The 9,328-nt window shown below is 37.9% G+C and overlaps 1 pseudogene; it reads left to right on the forward strand.

Moving 5' to 3' along the window:
- Positions 1–241: 241 nt before the first annotated feature.
- On the forward strand, positions 242–6,559 carry LOC107749335 (interferon-induced very large GTPase 1-like; annotated as a pseudogene).
- Positions 6,560–9,328: the final 2,769 nt, after the last annotated feature.

Raw genomic sequence — 9,328 nt, forward strand, 5'->3', positions numbered from 1 at the left:
TTAACTGAAACTCAGCATATATAGGCTACGTTACGTGTCGTAATACTGTCTATTCAAAATAAATGAAAAGAAACGTAGCATAGTAGATTTTTTTTTTTTTTTCCCGGTTTGTTGTACCGAAATCATATCGAACCGTGACCCCCGAACCGAGGTATGTACCAAACCGTGACATCTGTGTACCGTTACACCCCTAATGGATACTTGTTTACTGTTTCTTTTTTAAGATGATGCACTGACAAGAATGGAGGAACCAGGGACATCAGAGACTGGAGAAATACACAAAGTGAGTGCCTGGTTAGTTTAAGAACTACCTGCATTAACATAAAAAAAAAAAAAAACTATATTCTAATGCAGGGGTGGGCAAACTTTTTGACTTCAAGGGCCACATCAAGTTTCCCACACGAAGTGAGGGGCCGCATAATATGTGTATGACAAATTAAGCTTTTTTTATTATTATTAAATTGACGACTACTGTACTGTATGTATACTTGTACATGCATGGCAGTTCTATTCTTGTACCATCTCTGCCTTATTTTTTATGAGCACTTTATGACACAGATAAGTTGCATTGGTGTACAAGTCGATTGATGTATAAGAAACATTTTATCATTTCATTCATAAATAATGTAAAATAAACTAAATGTTTACAAACATTAGAAACATGTATTTATATTCCCCTCACTCCACAAAAAAATCCTGTAAATTTAGTGTTCAGAACAGAAAAAGGAACAAAAATATTAGTAAAACAACAAACAAATTATAGTGCCATTCACTATAAACATTTATTACAAACGCCCAACCTAAATATTTAAAGAGAAACTGAAACTAGCAGCGTGGTTGCTGGAAAATGCACAATACAAACTCACATGCCATTCTCATTCATCAACAATCCAAATGTGCGTTCTTTGCGCTTGACCTGATTGCTTTAAATAAGTCGCCTTGGAAATTGCAGCACGTTTCAGATGATTAATAAAACATGATTCTTCTGTGAACAAATTAAGCATGTCACAAAAATTAACTGAAACTCAGCATATATAGGCTACGTTACGTGTCGTAATACTGTCTATTCAAAATAAATGAAAAGAAACGTAGCATAGTAGATTTTTTTTTTTTTTTCCAGGTTTGTTGTACCGACAAATTATAGTGCCATTCACTATAAACATTTATTACAAACGCCCAACCTAAATATTTAAAGAGAAACTGAAACTAGCAGCGTGGTTGCTGGAAAATGCACAATACAAACTCACATGCCATTCTCATTCATCAACAATCCAAATGTGCGTTCTTTGCGCTTGACCTGATTGCTTTAAATAAGTCGCCTTGGAAATCGTAGCACGTTTCAGATGATTAAAACGCGATTTATAATCCAGAAAATAACTATATCCATTTTCATAAAAGTATGTGTGGAAAACGTAATCTTTGCAAGATGAAACGACAAATTATTTCCATGTTTTTCCCACAAAATTACAGTGCCCTTGAGCAGGAGGATAACACTGGCATTTGTTCTCCTACTGGAAGGTCTACAGAGCATAAAGCTTTTTTAAAATAGTAGGCTACGATTTCAAGTTTTTTTTATTTAGGTAGGACAGTAGGTCGACAGGAAGCGAAGTGGGTGAGAGAGAGAGGGGGGTGGGATCGGGAAAGGTCCACGAGCCGGGACTCGAACTCGGGATGCCCGAAGCGCAAAGGCGCTACATGTCAGCGCACTGCCCACGAGGCCATCGGAGCCGACAAGGTTTTTTTTTTTTTGATGAACACTTTCACATACATTTTATATGTAACACTAAAACAAGATACAATTATGCCAGTTTTGCACAGGGTGTATATTTTTATTTTTTATTTGAGCTGTGCGGCTTGAATGCGGCGTCCATCAACAATAGACTAGGCGCCTATAGCGAAGCAGCGGAGAGAGCCACTTCTGGGACGCTTCAGAAACGTGCCGTGGCGCGGCTGGTATAAAACAAGCATTGACTTGACTGGCTGCGATCAGCTCCGGTGGCCGTGTCGGATCAGACGCGTGCGGTGTAAATCGGGTTATATACCGCACTACAGGCAACAGCGCCCATCTATTGGATTTTACTGACATTGCATCAAATTAGCCATTTTGGACCACCTCCTCACGGGCCGGATGAAAACTCCCAGCGGGCCGTAGTTTGCCCACCTCTGTTCTAATGTCATCTTTTATCTTTCTGTAGCACGTGTGTAATAATGACCAAAATGTAATAATCAACCACATTGACCCTTTACTTTACTTTATTCTTTAAAACCAAAGTAAATTTAATGTTATTTGTTTATTCTTTAGGGAAAAAATCTGCTATTTCATAGACTTCATCTTGAAGACAGGCACCACAATAAACTGAGCCCTGCAGATGTTCTTCAGATTACTAAACATTCATTACAGTCCCATGAGTCTTGTGCTGAAGAGGAGCTGATTCAGACTTTCATACCAAAACTACTGATGATGAACTACAGAGCAAGATACATTAAAACTGAGAACAATCACACACACATTAACACTGAGGAAGATCACACACAACAAAGAGACAAAGAAGTTGAGGGTAATATTTTTGATGATGATCTTAAAAGCATCTCTTTCTCTAAAAAAGGAACAAATCAGTCTGACCCTGTTCACCCGATGGATGTTCAGATGGCCGTGTTTCACTGTGCTGATGGTTTCCTGAAGCAGCTGATGGTGACTAAACTGTCCCAGTGTCAGTACGCTCTGCCTCTGCTTGTTCCTGATCCATTCACACGACAGATCGAGTTTCCTCTCTGGACATTCAGACAAGTCAAGAAGAGCTGGAAGATGAGAAACAACAATGAAATCATCAGTCGTGGAGATCGCCTGGTTCTGGCCCTCTGGAAAGGATACGGATCAATTTACTGACTGTATTGCGTTCTGTAATCTACACGGTGATGCAGGAGACCATGAGAAACAGCTGCAGATCCTCACTGAAATGGCCTCAGTCAATGTTGTTCTTCTACCAAAACTGGACAGGAACGACAAACATGCAGCAAAGATCCAAAACCTGTACAAGGACAGAAAGCCACTCATTTGTGCTCTTACTAAGGATAAATCTACTGTCAATGAAATGAAAAATGACAAATACAAGATTGGTCTTAAAGACAGAAATCAGTCAGATGTATCTGAAGAACTCAGAAGAGTTATAAATAATTGTCTCTCACAATCATCTTCCATTTTCAGACTTGAAGATGTGTCCAAACACTCAGATATCAGAGTAGATGAGGAAGATGATGGTGACTGCAGGAGAGGAAGAGAAGCAGCACAGCAGATGATGAGTTTACTGGAGAATAAAGATCTGACAAAAATCAAAGAATCATTTCTGCCTCATCAGGGGAAACTGTTGGCATCAGTGGAGTCAGAAGAACAAAGAACTACATCGACCTCGAGCAGATGAGATAGAAATAGAAAAAAGTAAAAGAAATCAAATGAAGGAACTTCGGGAACAGCAGCATAAAGTTAACTTAAATACATATATACAGTCATTTATTAAAGAAATGATCTCACATGCTGAGAATCAGATGTATTTTCTTAAATGGCTTGGAATTTTCCTGGATGCACATACCTCACAAGATATTTCTGCCCTTCATCACAAATATGATGAAAAGTGGTCAGCCGTTATAAAGCTGAAAAAGAACCATTATAAATCTGAACAACTTAACACTGATCAAACTATACTTGAGAAAATATCTGAGGATCTTCAAGCTGCAGCCTTTGGTTTGGAGCACATCATGAGGGAGATCGAACAAATCTATGAATCATGTGAATCTGTGAAGAAGAACAAGAAAGACCTGAAAGACTGAGAGATGAAAACACACCTGAACTTTGACTATATTCTGGTTGTTGATACTGAGGGTCTTCGTTCTCTAGAACTGGCTGGACGATCAACAAGCGATCATGACAATGAATTGGCCACATTTGTTGTTGGTCTGGGAAATATGACATTGATCAATATTTTTGGTGAAAACCCATCTGAGATGCAGGACATTCTTCAGATTGTTGTTCAGGCCTTCATGAGGATGAAGAAGGTCAGACTGAATCCCAGCTGTGTGTTTGTACATCAGAACGTTTCAGACGTCACAACTGGAGAGAAAAACATGGAGGGAAGGAGACGACTGCAGGAGAAACTTGATGAGATGACAAAACTCGCTGCTGTGGAGGAAGTCTGTGATGATAAATGTTTCAGTGATATCATTAGATTTGATGTTCAGAATGATGTGAAGTATTTTCCTCATCTCTGGGAGGGCAGTCCACCCATGGCACCTACAAACCCAAACTACTGTGAGAACATTCAAGAACTAAAGGAAACTATCATGTCTCATGCCTCAAAATCGTGTGGAATGCTGCTGATAGACTTAAAAGACAGTATTAAAGATCTCTGGGAGGCTTTACTGAATGAAGGATTTGTTTTCAGTTTCAGAAATTCTCTGGAGATTTCAGTCTACAGGAAACTGGAGACCGAATACAGCAAGTGGTCCTGGAGTCAAAGCCATGTTGGAAACTGAGAACAAACTACACAACAAAATAGAAAATGAAGTAATTCATGAGGTTGAGGAAACTGATCTTCAAAGAGAACTGAAGAAGACAAGTGAAGAAGTGGAAAAATCAATGTCAGAGTTCTTTGACAAAGAGAAAGATAAAAATATACTGATTCAATGGAAAACATCATTTGACCTCAAAATCAAAGAGCTTCAGGAAAACATTGTGAGAGAAACAAAGAGAAAATTAAACGGAATTAAATGAAAAGATTCTTCAGCAGCAAGACCTGAAGAAAAAGATTGATGCTCAGAGTACACATCATATAAACACTCTCTATGAAAAGAGCAAAGAACTTGCCTTAAAACACAAAGACAAAACAGATGAGGAAACACTGAAGAAAGAGTTTGATTTGTTTTGGGAACAGAGTGTGAAGAAGATCATCACAGACACTCCTATAATCAAAGACATTGACACAATGAGGGATGTGAAAAGACTTCTTAATGACATTCATCAGGGAATTCTCCCTGTTTTGACCTCTGGAAAGAAGGCAGCGAATACAATGATATTTTCCCTGTGCTCAGTTACTCGGAATATGTTATTTTCAGAAAGTCTGCACAAAGAGTTAAAGAACCACATGGATTTGCTCAAACTCTGTCTCCAGATGATGAAGCTCAGATAAGATCATTAGTCACAGATGTTGCTCAGCAAACAAACAAAATGATTCAGTCATTTAATATTTAAAAGATGGGCTACAACATCAGCTACATTCAACAACTCATAGATTACATCAGGAAGAGAGTAACAGAACATCAGGAAGAATCAGCAAAATATGTCTTCAACAAAGAGTTCTTCATTAATTTGTTTTTTTCACTCTGTAAAAGAACAAACACAATGATCACAGAACAACACAGACTGTTCAGGAACAGAAATGATCCTGTAATATATTTGGAGAAGAAGAGAGAAGAGTTCTATAGTATTTTCCAGAAACACTGTCATGGACCAACATCAGCTGCTATTTTTGGTGAAATCATCTGTCAGAAACTTAAAGATCCCATTGAGCAGAGTGTCTACAAGAAGACTGCTAGAGATCTGACAGATGAAATTAGATCAAACTGTGAATCGCTGAATGGAAATAGATCAAATCTGGAGAAACACATCCTGAAGAAACTGGCAGAACAGGAGAATTTTGACAAATACATGAACTACATTTGTAAACCCAGAGATCACTTCAAGAGTTTTATCAGAGATGAAGTCAGTCAGTACATCAATGATCAGTTCAGTGTCCGTGTTTTACCCAAGATGGAGGAGAACATTAAACTCCTGCAGCAGAAGATCATGAAAGCAGCTCATGAATCTACTGAACATGTTCAAGTGAACAGTGGAGATGTTGGTTTGTGGTGGAAGAGTTTCACACAGCAGCTCTCAGATGTGCTGATCTTCTCTGAAAAAGACCTCAGTGGAGTCAAACATGATGATGTTGATGATTTCAACCTCCTAGAAGATGTGATGAGACAAGAACTTCCTACTATAATGTCTGACATCAGCAGTAGATTCAACACAAAGACATTTCCAGTAAAGCTGGACTATAAATTCAGACCAGATGAGCTTCTGATTCATCACCTCTGTCAGTGCTGTTGGGTTCAGTGTCCGTTCTGTAAAGTCATCTGCACCAACACCATAGAAAACCATGGTGGAGATCACAGTGTTCCTTTCCATCGTGTTACAGGACTAGGAGGGTGGTGTCACTACAAAACAACACACTTTTCTACTCAAATATGCACATCTGCAGTAGCGAGCAGCATACAATCTTTTTGTCCTAATTTGTCAGACAAGCCAGTCCTCTGGAGAGATTACAGAAGAGCAGGAGGAGTTTATGCAGACTGGAGCATCACCCCTGACCTCTCTGAACCACCCTACTGGAAGTGGTTTGTGTGCAGATTCCAGAAAGATCTGGAAAAATATTACAATAATACATTTGAGGGGAAGGGTGAGATCCCAGATGAATGGAGAACACACTCAAAACAGGATGCATTTGACAGTTTGAATAAATACATTTAATGGAACAAGTAATATATATATATATATATATTGGTTTTGGAATTTGACAATTCATTTTTGTTCCTTAGATAACTGAGTCTGATGGTGCGTTCAAGTCATGTCGCATAGATCGTATTTATGAGTTGAATGCACCACAAAGTCGTTATTACGAATGGGAAACTCGAAATTTTCTTTAAGCCCCGAGTTTCCAAGTTGGGGGCGTGTCAAAGAGAAACATGGCAGAATCGATGGATGCAATGTCTGTAGTTGACGGTAAATTTTTGTTTAAATTGGCAGTCTTTATAGGACAACTAAACTATCAAAGTAAAACATAAATCACAATACTTATAGGTATTAAGCAGTGACATTATCAGGCATTTTATTTACAAAAAATTAGCTTTTTGAATGTGGCAGGATTGTAATATAACAATTAATAAGTTTTTATGCAATACAGATTAAAGTGGCTTCATAAAGCAGACCAATTTGTATTTTCTTGTAATTTATTAAAAGGTACACCGCCATCTTGTGCCGACTAAACTGACTTGAACGCACCTGACGTCGTAATTACGACTTGTCAACTCGTAAGTACGAACGTCCCAGGAGGACTTGAACGCAGCATGAGATCAACTAAACGTCACAGAATATAAGACTTTATTCCACAAACCAGTATTTGTGAATTAATTTCTATTAGAATGCTGAATTCCAGACAGCTGTTTTTTGTTTAAAATAATGTCTGGAATTGTGTATGGTTTACGTAGTGTAGACCATACACAATTCCAGACATTATTTTAAATAAATGTTTCATTCATTCATTCACAGAAGAGTGCCATCTGATGTAATTTCAAAGATGAACTGTAAATAGGAAAATTATGAAATTTGGCCAAACTCTATAGTGCCACCACCAGTACAAAAATTTACTTTTCAAATGGTTATAACTTCTATACACTTGATTGCTCTCATTAAAACTGTACACTTCATGAGTACCATGATCTGAGGGTACATGGAAAAGCTGGGAAAAGTGCCATCTACGGGTCATGAGATCTGAAAAATGGCTATTTTTTCTATTCTATTTTCTATATTTAGTTTTTATTTTACATTTTGTATTATCAGGCTGTCAAACTTAATATTGTTTTAATTAAAATTATTTAAATGTTTATGATAAAGGGATGTCTAGTGTTATCACTTTAGTGGCAATGAACTTATGACATGACGTGATGTGTAGGCAAGTATCGTGTCCCATACTCGGAATTTGTGGTCTGCATTTTACCCATCCAAGTGCACACACATAGCAATGAATAGTGACAATACACAAACACACACACACACTGGGTGATGTCAGATGTTCGATAGCCTCACACAGTGCACCACTAAATTTAGTAATTTTAGATTTAATTAGTACCACCAGTGTAATGGCTTTGGGCTTAAATATTAATATTTCGTTTTGGTCATACTATTTTACGGGGCACCAGCCAAGGAATTGCACCTTGACAATAAAGAACAATCATGGAAGATTGTTGAATAAATAAGAATTACATTTAAATTATAGAAAGTTGTAGTCTGACCAATCTGAAAGATTTGTAAGATATCGTTAACTTGTTGTGTTGATAATACAGTAAAAAGGCTCTACAAGGAAGACACAAGTGTAATAAAAGGGGTTTTATTAACAAAGGGATAGACAAGAGTAACTAACAACTACTAAATGGATACAATGAATGGATAAAGTGCAAAAGATTTGATAAATGCAAGTGATTGAGTTGGATGTTACTATGGATGTTATCTTATGGAAAGATAAACCCGAAGTTTCCAGGAAGTAATAAGGTAAACTTTATTCTAAATTCAACAAATAAATCGAGAGATTATTTGTTATTAACTGACATCAGTTATATAGAATCTAATGCAAATTAGATCATAAACTGACAATACACACTAATGCCAACGGTCTCTGGAAAGAGGTTTGGAAAGAGTGATATATTTACATTACGCGTCTGGGCGGCGACGTCTTCCACTTGTTGACCTGGGCCACGTTACAGTGGGAAGAAAAGAGTTGGATCCAATTCACTCTTGAACACGAAGCACTGGTGAATTATGAACTCCTGGAACGTGCAGGAGAAAGGATCGCTCATCGTTACTGGAGAAGATCCTAACAGTTTGGAACTTGCAAACTGCATATCACTGAAAAGTTTCAGAAGCTGTTGCAGAAGATGGGGGGCACTAAGCTTGTGGTTGTTGTTGCCGTTTCAAAACTCCCCAAACTCGCTTCTTGCAGAACTTCCTCGTTTTTCTGGTAAAGCAACTTAGCTTAGCAACTTAGCTCTTGGCTTAGCAGTAGACCACACCACTTAGAACACTTCTGTGTCTTGAAGAGAACATTTTAATCTTTGCCGGAGAAGGAGGGATCTGCAAGTTGGCACCTTTCAGATCCAGCATTCTGATTGGCTGATGCTGTCAGAGGTAGCCATGGCAGTGCCTCTCTCTTGCATGAGGTCTATTTGCATAGCTTAAAGTCCACATTTGGAAAAATGTCTTTAAAGTCTTTCCTATGCATAATTCACTTTCCAAACCAATTACAGATTAACCTACACATTGTGCTGAAAATATGCATTCATATATATGGTATATACCTTAATAGGTAATGATGCATACATTGTTGTATCACACACAGCACTCATTAAATATATACAGTTCTGTACCTGGATGTGTGGAAGGTTTAGTCAATTTTGTCAGTCTGAGGTAGCGAGTGATTGTTCACACTTAGGTCTCAAGAATGAAGAACTGTGATCAGTGAAAGAC

The sequence above is a fragment of the Sinocyclocheilus rhinocerous genome, unplaced genomic scaffold (assembly GCF_001515625.1).
Source record: "Sinocyclocheilus rhinocerous isolate Xijiao unplaced genomic scaffold, SAMN03320098_v1.1 scaffold1672, whole genome shotgun sequence".
NCBI lineage: Eukaryota > Metazoa > Chordata > Actinopteri > Cypriniformes > Cyprinidae > Sinocyclocheilus > Sinocyclocheilus rhinocerous.